The sequence below is a fragment of the Erpetoichthys calabaricus genome, chromosome 9 (assembly GCF_900747795.2).
Source record: "Erpetoichthys calabaricus chromosome 9, fErpCal1.3, whole genome shotgun sequence".
NCBI lineage: Eukaryota > Metazoa > Chordata > Cladistia > Polypteriformes > Polypteridae > Erpetoichthys > Erpetoichthys calabaricus.
The window spans coordinates 189161644-189179862 of NC_041402.2; the positions used below are offsets into that span (position 1 = coordinate 189161644).

An 18219-nucleotide genomic window follows, 5' to 3' on the forward strand; every position below is an offset into this window, starting at 1 on the left:
ATAGATAGATAGATAGATAGATAGATAGATAGATAGATAGATAGATAGATAGATAGATAGATAGATAGATAGATAGATAGATAGATACTTTGCCGTCCACCGCACAGCTCCCTCAAACACGTCCCTCTACTCACATTCACATAGGAGCCAATTTGGAATGAGCCTTTTGATATCTGAGGATATTTAATACCATCATCTGTGATGGGAACCCTCCATGTGTTTTCTACCAACACTGCAAAGCTCTGCTTCTTAAACCAGCGGCTTATCTCCAATCCTATACTGGCTGCCATTGTAGCAAGCTTAAAAACATAAAGGCAGAATGCGGGCAGAATAAAGGCAGAGTGAGGCACAGGGGTGCTCAAGCCGAAATGGAGTGTTGAAGAATTGACTGGTTGGTTTTAATCAGGTGGGAGTCTGTCATTATCTTGCAGTTTTTTGGTTCTTGAAAAAAAAATAAAGCTTTTCAACTCCTTTAAAGGGGCGGCACGGTGGCGCAGTGGTAGCGCTGCTGCCTCGCAGTTAAGAGACCTGGGTTCGCTTCCCAGAGTTTGCATGTTCTCCCCGTGTCTGCGTGGGTTTCCTCCCACAGTCCAAAGACATGCAGGTTAGGTACATTGGCGATTCTAAATTGTCCTTGGTAGGTGTGTGTGGGTTCTGCGGTGGGCTGGCGCCCTGCCCGGGGTTTGTTTCCTGCCTTGCGCCCTGTGTTAGCTGGGATTGGCTCCAGCAGACCCCGTGACCATGTAGTTAGAATATAGCGGGTTGAATAATGGCAGGAATTGAATGGACTCCTTTAAAGGTTTTTCATTGTGGTTCACGTTGCTGCCCAGTTACTTCGTGTGATCTTCGTCGCCTGTGATAAATGACCTCAACACCCCGCGCTTCGGTTTCATCAGAGCATCACCGGCGGCGCGGCTGCTTTAAGAAGTAATTACGCTCGCTAGCCTGCAGGGGCAGCACCGCGCCCGACAGCACAGCACAGTGCGTCTCTCTGGTTGCTTTCCAGTCTTCTCAGTGCACGGCGCGCTCACGGATGTAGTACACCTGCAGAGGCTTCTTGTCTCAACCCCGAACGAAATAGTCATCGACCTGGCGGCCTGGCAATGGAATCCACTTGAATGCCTGGAGCTCCGACGAAACTCATTTCCAGCGCGATGATGATAAACGAGCAGGCGAGGATGCGAGCTGACGGGCCGACGGCTGCAAAGGTAAGGGAGTTTGGAGGAGGGGAAAGCAAAGGGAAGGCAAGGAAGGGGACGGGGGCGCGCATCCCTGTCAGGGGATACTACTCCCCGCTGCGAACCGTCCAGGCTACGGGGTCCACCTCTCGGACCCTTTAAGGGAGAACATCGGCCGAATGTACCGGGGTCCGGAGAAAGGGCGTCCTCCGCCGGCGCCGGAGAGGAGAGGAGAGGAGGTGCGCAACAGCGGCACAAGAGCCGTAGAGGGTGGGGGATTGCAAATAGGAGGCAGGAGGCTGGAGAAGGGAGGCAAGTGCGGGTACGGGATGAGCATGAGCCTCGGCACGCGGCGTAAGCATCCACGGTGAGTGGCTGCATGTCTCTTGGTCCCTGGGACTGCGCACAACTGCTTGGTTTATAGCGTCTTTCGGTTCGTATCTGTAATGATGGCTATTAAGAGGCACCAACGAGGATTGGGTTGCGTATCTTTAAGATTCACTTACAGGCAGAAAGGGCTACCAGTCAATATTATAATTATATAGTATCTATGTAGTAATTATACAGACGTGTTTTTGTGTCTGTCTGTTTCTCTGATATACAGTATAGTACACTTCCTATCAATCTGTTATATAGCACCTTTCATTTCAGTCTCGCTGCCTACAGTATACTTAATGTATCTGTCTGTTGTAGAGTAGATTGTCTGTCAGTCTGTCACTAATAGCTTGTAAGAGGCGCCCACAGGACTTGGTCTGCATGTCTATAAGATCCGCTTAGCGACAGATAAGCTGTCAGTCGATATTATAACTGTATGGTATCCAAAAAAAATGAATGTCACGTTTTTATGACTTTGGTTCGGCACTTACTACAATCTGTCATATAACACATTTCATTTCTATCTCTATAGTGTTTTCTTGTTCTTTCTGCTAATCTAATATATAACAATACATTTCATACAGTACTCTTCCCATATATCTTCTGATCTAACTCCTTTCATATCTATGTCAATCTATTATATACCGCCTTTCACATGTATCTCTCAACCTATAAGTAGTGCCTTTAAAATCTCTACGTATTTATATTTCTAATTCATTTCTGCGTTGATCAACGTATTACATACTGCCTTTAAAATCCTCATGTAGTGGCTTGTGAGGGGCCCCCATGGGAATTGGCCTAAATGACAATAAGTTCCAGTTAGAGGGGGAAACTGATATCAGTCAGTGTTATAACACTCTATTCTCCGTCCATCTTCTCAACCCACCTATCCACTAAATGTGATGTATCTAGAAATTGAATACTGTATTGTGTTTTACATAGCTATCTGTTTGTGTGGTCCGTAGTAACAGTCCTATCTATCATATAGCGCCTTTCATTTCTGTGTAGTAGTCTGCAGTATATGCTATCTATCTATCTATCTATCTATCTATCTATCTATCTATCTATCTATCTATTGTGCCTTTCACTTTATCTATCGTGCCTTTCACTCTATCTATCTATCTATCTATCTATCTATCTATCTATCTATCTATCTATCTATCTATCTATCTATCTATTGTGCCTTTCACTCTATCTATCGTGCCTTTCACTCTATCTATCTATCTATCTATCTATCTATCTATCTATCTATCTATCTATCTATCTATCTATCTATCTATTGTGCCTTTCACTCTATCTATCGTGCCTTTCACTCTATCTATCTATCTATCGTGCCTTTCACTCTCTCTTTCTCTCGGCTAGTAACAGACACCACAGGAATTGGTCCCCGTGTCTATCAGAGGCCTACAGATTCTGGTATCACTCATATTTTAACTGTACATTAATAATGTACAGTAATGTGCAGTAATTGTATATACCTGTAGTGTGTTTTTTCCATGTCCATTTATCTGGTGTACAGCACATTACCTGTCTGTCTTTAATAGCCAGTAAGAGGACTGTTCTGTGTGTCAATGGGATGTAATCTGAGGCAGATGCAGGTGTCGCTCCAGACTGTAACTGTATGTTATCTTAAAATTGTGTGCATTGCCTTTCATGTCGCTCTAAAGTTGGCCCTTATATAGCACTTTCACTAATCACTAATAAGTGGAGCCCCCCAAATCGTTGCTCTATTTTGATGTCCTGCCCACCCTGATGAGTTTGTTAGAGGTGGTCATCGGGATTTGTGTCATTTTGTGTTTCCGTCGGCCCCTCTGAATTGTAGCTTGACATGATGATGATGATGATGAGGGTGTTTGGGTGTTTCTGGTGGGTGCTAACAAACTCCTGTCAAAATTCTATTGAGTCACTGGAGTGGGCAGCTGGCATGTTTCCCATTTCTGGGGCTTTTCTTTTTGTCCGCTGCTGTCCACACGTGTTGCCTGTCTGACTTTCTTTACCTCTTTGGTGTGCAGACTTGGGTTTAAGTTCTTTACCTTCTGTGCCAGCACGGTGGTGTTTTGTTGTGGCAGACACACACACACACACACAGAGAAGATGAGCTGCTGGTCGTCTGTCACTCCAGACTTGATGCTTGTGTGATTTTGGGCCCAGGATGCCATCTTTGGTGAGTTGGCCACCGTCCCGTTTGCTGCCCCCTTTTCATTTTGTGTGCGTTGCTTATATGGGGGGTGGCCGACTGTTGGTGGTCCTTTCAGGATGAGTGGACAAGTAGAATGAGATGCATGGAGGGTCCGCTCTCACCCACTGTGTAAAGGTGGTCGATGACGTCCGGCTCTCTCTGTTGGCCCACCGCCTTTGTTTCTGCTCACCTGCCTCGCTGCTCGTGTTTTCCTGATTCTTCTGCTTGGCTTTGCTGGTAACCAGGAGACGCGAGGCACTCCAGCGGGCACAAGGAAGTAAAGTGAAGATATTAAACGTGGCCTCTGCCCACTGGTGCTTATCAGAAATGGGCGGCATTTGAGCCATAAAGAGTTAGGGGGGAGGGGGGGGTCTGCCTGGTGAGGCCAATGAGGTCACTCAGTCACTCGACTGCCATCACTCCTCACTTTCATGGTGTGTTCTCGTTTCATTTTTGATCTCCCAAATCACACCTGCCAGTCTCGCCTGCCAGCCTAATATAAACTTCATGTGCGTCACGAGACGTGCCACTCTGTCATTGCTGCCATCTTTGGACCTGGTGATGTGAAATCCATGGCAGGGGCTGCCTGTTATTGGTGACCAGTCTTGGATTGAAAAATAGGCCATGTTTGGGAATTGTGATGGTTGCTGTTTTACTTCTTGGGGCATTGCCAGGGTTTTTACCATTTCTTTTATTTTGTGCCAGTGCCAGCTTTTCTACGTGCCAGTCTTGAGAGCAGGGGTGGCATGAAGGAACGTGTGAGGGTTGGCAGGAGCCAACTCCAGATGGGATGTGAATTCATGGTGTGCGAGACTACCTTTGCTCTAGAGTTCCAAATATTTGGGTTCAAGACCAAGGCCAGGCACTGGCACTGGCCGAGTGGAATTTGCATATTCTCCCTCCCTGCGTCTTTCTATTATGCCCATCCAGATCCTGCATTTTAGCCTAATTGGTGACTCTGAACTGGCTCTGTGTCATTGAGTAAAGTCGTGTGCCAACTGATGGACTGGCATGCCATCCAGGACTGGCTGCACTGCTGCCCAAGTATACAGTGGTTGAATGGATTAATCATCCTTGACAAATCTTGCCAGTATCCACTCACCGGGCACATTATCCATGCCACTTGTACTAATACTGGACAGTGGCTCTCCAAACATGGATTTCACCAGACATTGGAATCTTTCCTTTGAGGTTCTGGTCCACGGTGACTTGATGGCATCATGCAGTTTCTGCACTTTCATGGTGCCAATGGCCCGTTCTGCCACCTCCTTCAAGGTGTACAGGTCCTGTGACTGAACTCTGACCTCCTTGCCATCTTCTTGAGATCTGTTCGCTTTGTGACGTGAAGCGCTGCAGTGCTGGACGTTCCCCTTTAGAAGACGTGTAGATTGTGGCCGTGAAGGGATGCAAAATCTAAATAGACAGTGGCATTCAAGCGATGACAGATTGGTATTAAAAGACCCAAAGTGTGCCAAGGAAACATTCACAGCAGCAGCCTGCACTGTTGACACCAGGCAGGATGGGCACACGGACTTCTGCTGTTGGTGCCTACCACCTGTGTGCTTCAGTGGGAATGGAGATTCATGTGACCAGGCTGCATTTGTCCAGTCTTCTATTGGCTGGTTCTGGTCAGCCTGTGCCCACTGCGGACTCAGACCGCTGGTCTTGGCTGATAGAAGTGGAATCTGAAGGTGGTCTTCAACTGCTGTAGCCCATCCACCTCAAGGCTCAAGGTGTTGTGCGTTCTGAGGGGCATTTCTGCTCATCACAGTTGTACGGAGTGGTCAACTGAGCTACCATACATAGACAGAAAGATAGGAAAGGCACTATATGGATAGAACGTTATTGGTCCCCAAGGGGAATATTTGGCTTTTTACAGAAGCTGTTTATATAAATTGATAGAGAAATAAATATGTAGCAGTCCAGTGCCGTTAAGATTCACACTGTCGAGGAGACGGTGATTTGTTTATTTTTTTTTGGTGGAGATTCCAGGGACGCACCCAGCCTCGGCCCGACCCGAACACACTCACAAGCAGAGACAAAAAGAAGCAACCGGTAATGAAAGAATGTATTAAACACTAATAAACGAAATGTCACTGGACGCTAAATTATCCCAGGCCCAGTCCCCTTACAGCGATGTACAATAAACACGAAAATAAACCACAGCAATACAGGCGACCCCCTGAGATTCTCCGGGTTTACATTCCTGGAGCACTGCGAATTTTGGATGTGGTCAAAAAAAAATGCCTATTTTTATAGTTGAAACCCTAAATATGCCCCCAAAACACTTTAATTTCATTTTAATATCTCGGGTTAATAAATCTCTCTTATTATATTAAAAAAATCTTGGGTTGCGACGTGATTTTCTGGGAGACACTTTAACGTCCCGTGAGATAAGGCGGACAGCTGCTGTACAGGCTTTTAAACGTTTGAAGTGCAGCGCGACATGAAGATCACGCAGCAGCTGATCGAGCAAAGAGGAGGTAAGCAATACAACTGTATGTGTTTCCCATTGTATCACCATTTTAGAGGGGGTGTCAGAGGAGCGACCGCGTCACCTTAGCATGCGTTCAGCCCCCCTTCTTCACAACGCCAACAGCAGAGAAGTGAAGTGGCTGGCGGGTAGCAAGCCCCGTGAGTGAAGCGAGCAGGGGGCAAAGCCCCCTAGTTAACCTAAAAACGAAGATAACGCTGGAGCTGGGGAGTCCTCTACAGCGCATCTTCAACCTGAGCCTGGAACAGGGGAGAGTCCCGAGGCTTTGGAAAACATCTTGTATCACCCCAGTCCCAAAGGTATCGCGTCCTAGTGAGCTGAATGACTTCCGGCCTGTTGCTCTGATGTCACATGTGATGAAGACCATGGAGCAGCTGCTGCTTCACCACCTGAGGCCACAGGTCCGTCACGCCCTCGACCCTCTGCAGTTCGCATACCAGGAGAAGGTGGGAGCGGAGGATGCCATCATCTACATGCTACACCGATCCCTCTTCCACTTGGACAGAGGCAGTGGTGCTGTAAAGAATTATGTTTCTGGACTTCTCTAGCACCTTCAACACCATCCAACCTCTGCTCCTTAGGGACAAGCTGACAGGGATGGGAATAGATTCATACCTGCTGGCATGGACAGTGGACTATCTTAAAGACAGACCTCAGTATGTGCGTCTTGGGAACTGCAGGTCTGACATTGTGGTCAGCAGCACAGGAGCGCCACAGGGGACTGTACTTTCTCAGTTCCTGTTCAGCCTATAAACATCAGACTTCCAATACAACTCGGAGTCCTGCCACGTGCAGAAGTTCACTGACGACACTGCTATCGTGGGCTGCATCAGGAGTGGGCAGGAAGAGGAGTACAGGAATCTCATCAAGGACTTTGTTAAATGGTGCGACTCAAACCACCTACACCTGAACACCAGCAAAATCAAGGAGCTGGTGGTGGATTTTAGGAGGACCAGGCCCCTCATGGACCCCGTGATCATCAGAGGTGACTGTGTGCAGAGGGTGCAGACCTATAAATACCTGGGAGTGCAGCTGGATGATAAATTAGACTGGACTGCCTATACTGATGCTCTGTGTAAGAGAGGACAGAGCCGACTATACTTCATTAGAAGGCTGGCGTCCTTCAACATCTGCAATAAGATGCTGCAGATGTTCTATCAGACGGCTGTAGCGAGCGCCTTCTTCTACGCGGTGGTGTGCTGGGGAGGCAGCATTAAGAAGAAGGACGCCTCACGCCTGGACAAACTGGTGAGGAAGGCAGGCTCTATTGTAGGCACAGAGCTGGACAGTTTAACATCTGTGGCAGAGCGACGGGCGCTGAGCAGACTCCTGTCAATCATGGAGAATCCACCACATCCACTGAACAGGATCATCTCCAGACAGAGGAGCAGCTTCAGTGACAGACTGCTGTCACCGTCCTGCTCCACTGACAGACTGAGGAGATCGTTCCTCTGCCACACTATACGACTCTTCAGTTCCACTTGGGGGAGTAAACGTTAACATTATACAAAGTTATTGTCTGTATACCTGCATTGTTATCACTCTTTAATTTAATATTGTTATTATCAGTATGCTGCTGCTGGAGTATGGGAATTTCCCCAAGGGATTAATAAAGTTGTCTGTCTGTCTGTCTATCTATCACATAGCGCCTTATATCTATCTATACCTATCTATATCTATCTATCTCTCTATCTCTCTATCCATTTTCCACCCTGCTGAATCTGATCACAGGGTCATGGGGGTCTGCTGGAGCCAATCCCAGCCAACATAGGGCACAAGGCAGGAACCAATCCAGGGCAGGGTGCCAACCCACCACAGTCTACATTCTTTTTTTTTTTTTTTAGATAGATAAAGGTAAACCCGTATACCGTTCAGTACTGTACTGCTACGTCCCCCACAGTGCTAGAATGTTAAACACAGACGTCACCGCTATATGTACTGGGATTCATGCAAGCGCATTTTCTTTGGTATAAGTAGGGTGAGTCCCTCTATTATAAAAAAAAAAACAAACCTGGGAAGGAGACATGTGACACTTATACATCCCGTGAGACGAGTCCACACCCGGGGCCGGAAATAAATGACAAAGTAGATGACAAAGTAGAACGTCATAAAGAATTCAACAACATTGGCGCGGTACAAATGCAGAGCACGTCAGAGATAATGGAAGTACGAAAATTTGAAAGTCTCAAAAAACTGATAGCAAAGATCGCATTAGCGCAAACAAACGGAAATTAGCCATCCATCCATCCATCCATTTTCCAACCCGCTATGTCCTAACTACAGGGTCACAGGGGGTCTGCTGGAGCCAATCCGAGCCAACACAGGGTGCAAGGCAGGAAACAAACCCCGGGCAGGGTGCCAGCCCACCGCAGAACGGAAATTTACTCGGTGGAATAACGGAACAGCGAAAAGAGATTGAAAATATTGTTCGGATTTAAACTTTAAGTCGGAGACTTGTAGATCGTCTAATTCGTGTTGCCAGCGAGAATTAAGATTCCAAAAACGCTGGCGTGGTATGAAGTCCCGTGAGACAGAGACTTTTAACATGAGATTCTTTCAACTCACGCCCTACTTACAGCCATTTTCAAACAGGACCCTGGTCATCTAACCTCAATCGTGTGAATGCTTTGGACAGACACACTTCCTGCTCTCTCAGCTCTTATAAATTTTATCAGGACAATAATGTTATACGTTCTAGATGACACGTCAACAACGAAGTGAAGAAGAAAGAGCAGGGACAAACATTCGAAAAAATCGAGTAATGTATTAGAGAGAAATAAACGTTATTCACTCACAGGCAGTTATACGTTGCGTTGTCACGATGAAAGTCCAAACACGGAATCAAAATTCAATGTGATCTTGAAGAAAAGTTAATTCCAAATATTGTTTAAACTAAAGTTTTAAAGTAAAAGTGAAAATAATGCATATGTAACAATTCCCATGAATATAACAATCTTTTTAAATTGTATATCCGGTTAACTAAACCCAGGGGTTGGCAAGCAAAGCGAGCAGGTGGCGGAGCCCCCTAGTACAGTAATAATTTGATAAAAATACAGTAAAATGTACGGCTACTCACCAATAATGAATAATATTGATTGAAGGTGATGATGATGATGAATTAGCTGTGCAGTACGGTGAAGGCATATAATGAAGATAACGACTGCACAGCAAAGCAGAGGATTTACAGCTCCTCGGGTGACGCCTCTTCTTTAGGCACTTCAGGAAGGAGTCGTATCTTCTGAGGGGTCTTCTTCTGGTGGGTTTCATGCTGGCTTTTCTTGATAGGTTTGAGGCACATTGTGATGGGAAGTTGCTGCTGTTGTTTCGTCGTGGTGGCAAGGAGGGTTTTATATGTCTGAATGGCAGCATCGATGCCATTATTAACTTTAAGAGCCCCAACCATATAGGTATCCCATGCTTAGAAGGTGCAGGACGTTTGGGTGACATCTTAGGGCTTTACGAAGAACAAAACGAAAAACGCGAGACCACTTGGCGAAACACTCGAGATAGCTACATGCGCTAAACTGTCATGATGCAGGAATGCTGGGCTGCATCTGCCAGAGATGTGTCACAGGGCAGCAGCCAATCGGCAGCAAGGAGAAATGAATAACGCTCTCGGATTGGCTATTTTCAAACCTCCTGCCTCTGAGTACAGGGGTACAGTATTTCACCATCCCAAGCTGCGTTTTCCTCTACGGTTGCTTTGTGTTCTCTCTACAGTACTAAAAAATGTATACAGTATTGTATTTAATATGGAAATTTAGTTGAATTTACGTTAATATTTATGTTACAAAATGAGTAAAGTTATATTGTTCTTAATAATTTAGCATTAAACCACATGAAAAATTATATATTGCCACAGACAAAGCCATAACAAAATTGTGGAGGATATTTGCAATTTCCACAAACAATTGCTAGTTAGGTTCTAAAGAAAAATCCGCAAAAGACTGAGGCCACGAACTCTGAACCGCGACTTCACGGGGGGTCGACTGTACACACTCACTATAAAGACCATGGAAAACAGCAGCTGATGAAATGCAATGATGGGGGCAGATAGTCCAGAAATGAGAACAATGAATGGAAATGTAAAGATAGTCCTACCGGTATTTCCTAAGGAAAATGAAGATGGGTTAATGGGATCAGGAGCTCTCCTTTCTTCACAGGATGACAACAAATCCTCGGACAGGAAGACATCAGACCACCCAAAACAAGAGAAGATCCAAGACAAAACAAGAATCCACAGGTATCAGAGCAGAAGGTAGACGGACAGAAAACACAAAAGACTCCTCCTGTATTGGTATCACTGGCCTCCTTGTACCCAACAGCCCCTGCACCCTCAGAAGATGACCAATAACAGCCACTGCAGGGACTGCTGGGAGTTGACGTTTCAATCCCCAATAGCACCGCTGCAACTATATGCTGAGAAGAAACAAACACAGGGACAGGTTTGGGGGGGAATTCCCCATGTAAGAGATGGCCGGCAGCACAACCTGGCCGGGATGCCCCTGAGATAGAGGTACGGGGGAGGGCAGCTTTTTTAGGACACTGCCTCTCCCCCAGAACACTTGAAGGCAGCTTCCCTGGACTGCAGTGGTGCCCCGGATTCCTGCGGGGCACTATGAGACTTTGAGTTTGGCAGCACAGCCCTGCCAGGGGATGCTGTGGGAAGATGGTGGGAGAACAAATTCTCACCGAGCCCGGAAGTACTGATGGACTATGACAATGGAAGCCCCGAAGTACTTCCGGGCTGATTAAAGAACTTGAATTCTGCGTCTGGCCCAGAAGTGCTGGCAAGTCACGTGGATGGAAGAGCAGAAGCACTTCCAGGTCAAGAACAATATAAAGGACCGATGAAGACCCAGCAAGCACGCCGAAGCTGGCGGGGAGGTGCGGAGGAGAGATTTGTGTTATTTATTATTATTACTAGCCACTACGCCGCATAATTATGTATTGATGGGTGAACACTTCCTGAAAGACACAGTTGTCCAAATGGGGTGGGTTTGAAGATACGACTGTAAGTGAATGCAAAGATGGAACTCTGGAGAGAAGGCGGGGAAGAGAGCCCGAGAGGTTTCGGGTCCTAACCATCCAACGACGGGTCGGCACAACCGGTAACGATCCTTCCGCAGGGTCACCTACGGAACCCGTGTTAGAACATTTACATCCTCTAGATAGGCAAGTTCAATCGTCTGACGTCCATTCCGCCCCCGCCATTCTAGTCTGCCGATTTCTTAAGTCATCTCTTAGTCATCGTTCAGTACGCACTGCCTGCTCATGTGTCCGCCCCCAACTCCTCACCTGAATTGCTTTCGTCTGTGTACAGTCCACATGCACTTGTGAGTCACGTTGACTGTTCATTTTCCACACACCGCCTCAGTCGCATGCACCTGTGAGCCACGTTCGGGCCGGGTGAGGTTTCCCGTGTTGAGTCAAATTAAGCCAAAGGCTCCACACCTGGTGGTGCCCTTCCGTCAATTCCTTTCAGTTTCAGCTTTGCAACCATACTCCCCCCGGAACCCAAAGACTTTGGTTACCCGGTTGGCTGCCCGGCGGGTCATGGGAATAACGCCAGTTGGCATCATGTATGGTCGGAACTACGACGGTATGTGATCTTCTTCAAACCTCTGACTTTCGCTCTTGATTAATGAACACATGCTTGGCAAATGCTTTCGCTCTCGCGCCATAGTCGGCTGTTTAGTGAATTGTTGGTAGGCGGGGCTCTGTGAGTTGGTGGGCGTGGCTGTCTTGCATGCGTCTTGCTTGCCATGGACTTAGTGAATTATATATATAGATTATTATTATTGTTGAATTGCCTGTTTATTGTGGCGGAGGTGCTTGAGGGCACTATAACAGAAAGAAGAAGGTTAAAATATCTTCTTGTTGCTTATAATCTTTGTCCAGAGCGTCTGTCTTGTTGAGTTTAATGGGGCAACAGCGACCCCTAATGTCCACACCCCCTATAATCTCTTCAAATGTGAGTAATCACTAAGGACTAAAATTTGCACCAATGACTTTTGACACAAAACGAGCTTTATATGCTGATGAAAGGAACTGAAACAGAAAGGAACTGGAAGGGAGCTGGCAGGAAGTGATGTCATCAGGGATGCAGAGGAAGTGATGTCATTATGGATGGACGGAAGGGTAGTCCTCAGCACGGGACCAGAAGCGGCGGTGGAGTCGTCACAGGGAGCCGGAAGTGGTATTTGTGCTTGAGTTTGAGGTAAGAGCGGTTTATTGTTCTTCTGGTGGTCTGTCAAGAGAGGGGAGGGGGGGAAGCGTTAGCCCTCTGCCCCCAGCTGCTATCCTTCATTCTTTCACGCCCCTATAGGCCCTTTGGCTGCTGGTGAACACACACCAGCGTGACTAAAAATGAAGGAAACCTCTAGCTTGGCAGCCCCAGTTCCCAGTGAGGCGCTATATAGGCGTATGGCTGGTATAAAGGAGCACCCCCCCACACCGCTTTTCTTGACCCACTTCCGCGGAGTGATTGATTGGCTGAAAGTCCTCGGTGTGTCACGGAGAGAGGATGTGCTGCGTTGTTCATCGTGGCACTCGGTCTCATCTTCAGTCTCTCCTCCACTACGTCCTCCAGGGGGTCCAGAGGGGGTCCCAATACCTTTTGCCTGCCCTTTTAACTCTTTCACGGCTGATTTTTTTTTTTTTTTTTTCCCTTTTCTCACAGGGCTGAATATTTTTCCAAAAAACTCCATTTTCTGCTAAGTATACAAAGCAATAGCTTTTCATTTACAGTCATATGAAAAAGTTTGGGACCCCCTGTCAGCCTGCATAATAACTGACTCTCTTTTCAACAATAAAGATAACAGTGGTATGTCGTTCATTTCCTAGGAACATCGGAGTACTGCGGTGTTTTCCGAACAAAGATTTTTAGTGACGCAGTATTTAGTTGTATGAAATTAAATCAAATGTGAAAAACTGGCTGTGCACAAATGTGGGTCCCCTTGTCATTGTGCTGATTTGAATGCCTGTCACTGCTCAATGCTGATTGGTTGATGAGCTCGCATAGACCGGTGTGTCCCATCATGAGATATAAAGGGATTTAACTCATTTATGCTGAAGGCTGAAATTTTTGAGTTTGTGCATGAAATTCACATATGTTGCGTAGAAAAATATAAGGAACAAGAATTTGAAGAGAAAAATGTTTTATTACATTCCATTGTTGAGTTATGTGGCGTTCCAAAATTGGAACACTAGGCAAATCCACTTCTTACATTATACATAACATATGTTACTCCAACGTGACTGTCATTCCAATAATGGAACACGAGGCATACAGTGCATCCAGAAAGTATTCCCAGCGCTTCATCACTTTTTCCACATTTTGTTATGTCACAGCCTTATTCCAAAATGGATTAAATTCATTTTTTCCTCAGAATTCTTCACACAACACCCCATAATGACAACGTGAAAAAAGTTTACTTGAGGTTTTTGCAAATTTATTAAAAACAGTTACCTGGTAAGGTATTGTTCATCATCATCTTCATCATCCCAGATGAGATGTCTGTCCATCCTTTATGGCATCTATAAGGTATATAGTGCCTTTCATGTCGACCTGTTTTGCTTTAACTCTTTCAGGGATGATGACGACTTTTGTCAAAATTTGGGGGTAGAGGACGGTAATCCGCTGTAAACTGTGACAAAACTCGCCGTTACGTTTTTAGCTAGAAGAAAAGTCAGTTTGGTGGATTTGACCCTCGACTCCATGTGTGTGAGTGAGTAGCAAAGAGGAGCAACCTGTAAAATGGCGTCGACATCTGGTGAGAGACCAGAACAAAATACTCTGTGGAGGATGTTTTGCGTATTGTCGCTGAATCAGACTCGGACTTGTCGGACTCCGATTTTGCTGCAAGTGATCTGAAGATGGAGATCGAAAATGACAGAGTGGTACCAGCATCCGTTGATCGGTGCCCAGCTGATCGCGCCGCTGAATGCATTCATGTAGCTGATGCCACCTACAGCTTGGGTGGACCGCCACTTACGATGACAAGAGGTACGATCCAGATTGAGTCACACTGCAAAAGCAGCCAGGCAGCTGGCCCATTGTTGTACTCCTGCTGGCCATCGAGGTGCCCACACAGCCGTTGCTGCCACCAGAGATGCCAAACAGGTGCCAACAGCAACAACAGACATTGCATGTGTGAAACCATTGCTTTGTGTGCTTTTCAGAAAACTGAGTTTTTTTGGGGGAAAAAATATTGAGCCCTCAAAGGGTTAAGTGTTGTTGGGTTCTTTAAACCGTGGAAAGTGAAATCTGGAGATGGGGCTTTAAAATGTGTTTGAGGGTTAATGAGCTGCACCCGATTTGAAAGCGAGATCTTTATGGGCCGATTGAGTGCAGAGATGTCAGCTGCCAAGGACAGGACACACAGACAGAGAGAGAGAGACTCACAAAGCCTCGGGTGCGGAGATTGGCAGACCTTCCATCCAAACCTGGCACCCCTTACTTAGTGAATGGCACTTAAAACGTTTACCCGCCTGGCCTGTTTTTGTTTTATTTGTATTTTTGGCTTTAAATATTTCACATCAAAATGAGAGACGGAGGGAATGACTTACAGCAAGTGTTTGTTCTTCACGCTGCTCAGAATCAAAGCGCGCCTGATGTTGGTGACATGGACGATATGCAAATGAAGGAGAGGGTGGGCACGGTGCCAGTTTGTGTTTATCTCTTCACGCTCGATTAGCACTAGTGGGCTGTGTTGTTTTTTTTTTTCTTTTTTGCTGTTATTGGATGACCCCTCGCCGACTCATTAGGCAAAAGGTTGTGACGTCCCGATCCAGTGTGACTCCCAGGTGTGCCCCTTAATGTCTGCCCCTCTTCGACTCGGGACTCTGACGTGGTGGTCCATGAGTCAGCGCAGGGTATGACGAAATTAGACATCGGGATCTGAGGAAGGACGTCCTGCAGAACACTCGAATATACAGGTGCATCTATCTATCTATCTATCTATCTATCTATCTATCTATCTATCTATCTATCTATCTATCTATCTATCTATCTATCTATCTATCTATCGGTGCGTCTAATGATAAGACCTCCGTGATGAGAAACTGCAAAGAACTGATTAAAGGGGCAGGGGTGTCATTTTGTGACGGGGTCAGAATTTGGTGACGATGAGGTGCATTCAAGCAATCACAGATTGGTGGTCTGGAGATCCACCCTGGTGTACTGCAGAGGAGTTGGTAAAGGAAATGAAGAGTTCAAAATGGAGGTGGTTTATATACAGTGCATTCGGAAAGTATTCCCAGCGCTTCACTTTCTCCACCTTTTGTTATGTTACAGCCTTATTCCATAATGGATTAAATTCATTTTTTTCCTCAGAATTCTACACACAACACCCCATAATGACAACGTGAAAAAAGTTTACTTGAGGTTTTTGCAAATTTATTAAAAATACAAAAACTGAGAAATCCCATGTCCATAAGTATTCACAGCCTTTGCTCAATACTTTGTCGAAGCCCCTTTGGCAGCAATTCCAGTCTCAAGTCTTTTTGAATATGATGCCACAAGCTTGGCACACCTATCCTTGGCCAGTTTCACCCATTCCTCTTTGCAGCACCTCTCAAGCTCCATCAGGTTGGATGGGAAGCGTCGGTGCACAGCCATTTTAAGATCTCTCCAGAGATGTTCAATCGGATTCAAGTCTGGGCTCTGGCTGGGCCACTCAAGGACATTCACAGAGTTGTCCTGAAGCCACTCCTTTGATATCTTGGCTGTGTGCTTAGGGTCGTTGTCCTGCTGAAAGATGAACCGTCGCCCCAGTCTGAGGTCAAGAGCGCTCTGAAGCAGGTTTTCATCCAGGATGTCTCTGTACATTGCTGCAGTCATCTTTCCCTTTATCCTGACTAGTCTCCCAGTTCCCCACAGCATGATGCTGCCACCACCATGCTTCACTGTAGGGATGGTATTGGCCTGGTGATGAGCGGTGCCTGGTTTCCTCCAAACGTGACGCCTGGCATTCACACCAAAGAGTTCAATGTTCGTCTCATCAGACCAGAGAATTTTCTTTCTCATGGTCTGAGAGTCCTTCAGGTGCCGTTTGGCAAACTCCAGGCGGGCTGCCATGTGCCTTTTACTAAGGAGTGGCTTCCGTCTGGCCACTCTACCATACAGGCCTGATTGGTGGATTGCTGCAGAGATGGTTGTCCTTCTGGAAGGTTCTCCTCTCTCCACAGAGGACCTCTGGAGCTCTGACAGAGTGACCATTGGGTTCTTGGTCATCTCCCTGACTAAAGCCCTTCTTCCCCGATTGCTCAGTTTAGATGGCCGGCCAGCTCTAGGAAGAGTCCTGGTAGTTTCGAACTTCTTCCACTTACGGATGATGGAGGCCACTGTGCTCATTGGGACCTTCAAAGCAGCAGAAATTTTTCTGTAACCTTCCCCAGATTTGTGCCTCGAGACAATCCTGTCTCGGCGGTCTACAGGCAATTCCTTTGACTTCATGCTTGGTTTGACATGAACTGTCAACTGTGGGACCTTCTATAGACAGGTGTGTGCCTTTCCAAATCATGTCCAGTCAACTGAATTTACCACAGGTGGACTCCAATGAAGCTGCAGAAACATCTCAAGGATGATCAGGGGAAACAGGATGGACCTGAGCTCAATTTGGAGCTTCACGACAAAGGCTGTGAATACTTCTGTACATGTGCTTTCTCAATTTTTTTATTTTTAATAAACTTGCAAAAACCTCAAACTTTTTTCACGTTGTCATTATGGGGTGTTGTTGTGTAGAATTCAGAGGAAAAAAATGAATTTAATCCATTATGGAATAAGGCTGTAACATAACAAAATGTGGAGAAAGTGATGCGCTGGGAATACTTTCCGGATGCACTGTATAGGGCATGTTCCTGTAATCGGACCAGCCGGACCAAAATGATCGCGTCCCGATGTGGTCCGATTATGCGGAATCGACTGTATTCATAAATAATAACAAAATGCAAAGTACATTTGAATATTGGCAACCATACAACCTGATTAAATGGTGATATGTAGTTCAGGCGGCACACAGACTTGTAGTTACTTAAATGTCTCTAGTTAAGGCATCATTGGTGCTCAGCTTTCAGCCACATGTCTGTTCAAAATGGCTGCTGAGCTGTGCTCTTCATTGTGTTGTCTTCATCATCACAGGTTAGCAAGAGAGATGCTTCTTTCAGATGTTGGTTAGCAAGAGAGATACTTCTTCATCATATGTTGGTTGGTAAGAGAGAGATACTTCTACATCATCACAGGCTAGCAAGAGAGAGATTGTGAGGTTAAGCACGTACATTTAGAGATGTTCTGTCCAACCCCTAGAGCCAATAGGACATCATGATACTTAAAAGCGTCTGACCCAAGCCAATTCCAAACAGCCATACCTCAGACTAATGGGGGAATACAACATCTTAACACCTGCCACTCCCAAGACCATATGTCTTTAAGTCTTTCTTACGAGTGTTGAAAGACTTTAGCAAAGAAACGCTCACCAAACTGGTTTAAGGCACATCTTCTCCCAACTCTGTCGTAAAATTCAAAGAGGCTCAGTTGTAAAAGGGGGGTAAACACTAAATTACAAATAAAGACATACAAAATATTTATCAAGTTATATGTAAAATCTCACATCACATCAACAGTCGTGGCCAAAAGGTTTGAGAATGGCCCAAGTGTTGGTTTGCACAAAGTTTGGTCCTTCGGTGTTTTTAGATCTTTCTGTCAGATGTTTCTCTGGTGTACTGAAGTAGGATCACAAGCATTTCAGAAGTTTCAAAGGCTTTTATTGACGATGACATGCACGGTTGATGCACGGAGTCCATATTTGCAGTGTTGGCCGTTCTGTCTTTTTCGAGACCTCTGCAAGTCGCCCTGGCAGGCTGTCCATCAACTTCTGGGCCCAATCCTGACTGATGACCGCCACTCATTCTTGCAGAATCAGAATTAGTGGGTTTTTGTTTGTCCACCTGCCTCTTCTCAATGGGGATTTTCCTGGCCATGGACTCCCAAT

The 18219-nt window shown here is 46.0% G+C and overlaps 1 protein-coding gene across 1 annotated transcript in view; it reads left to right on the forward strand.

Moving 5' to 3' along the window:
• The first annotated feature begins 963 nt into the window (after positions 1-963).
• The window catches only part of ajm1 (apical junction component 1 homolog), a 31203-nt gene continuing 13947 nt past the window's right edge, over positions 964-18219 (forward strand). Inside the window, 1 exon segment of the mRNA XM_028808662.2 lies at positions 964-1208. The gene's annotated coding sequence lies outside the window, so the exon portion shown is untranslated.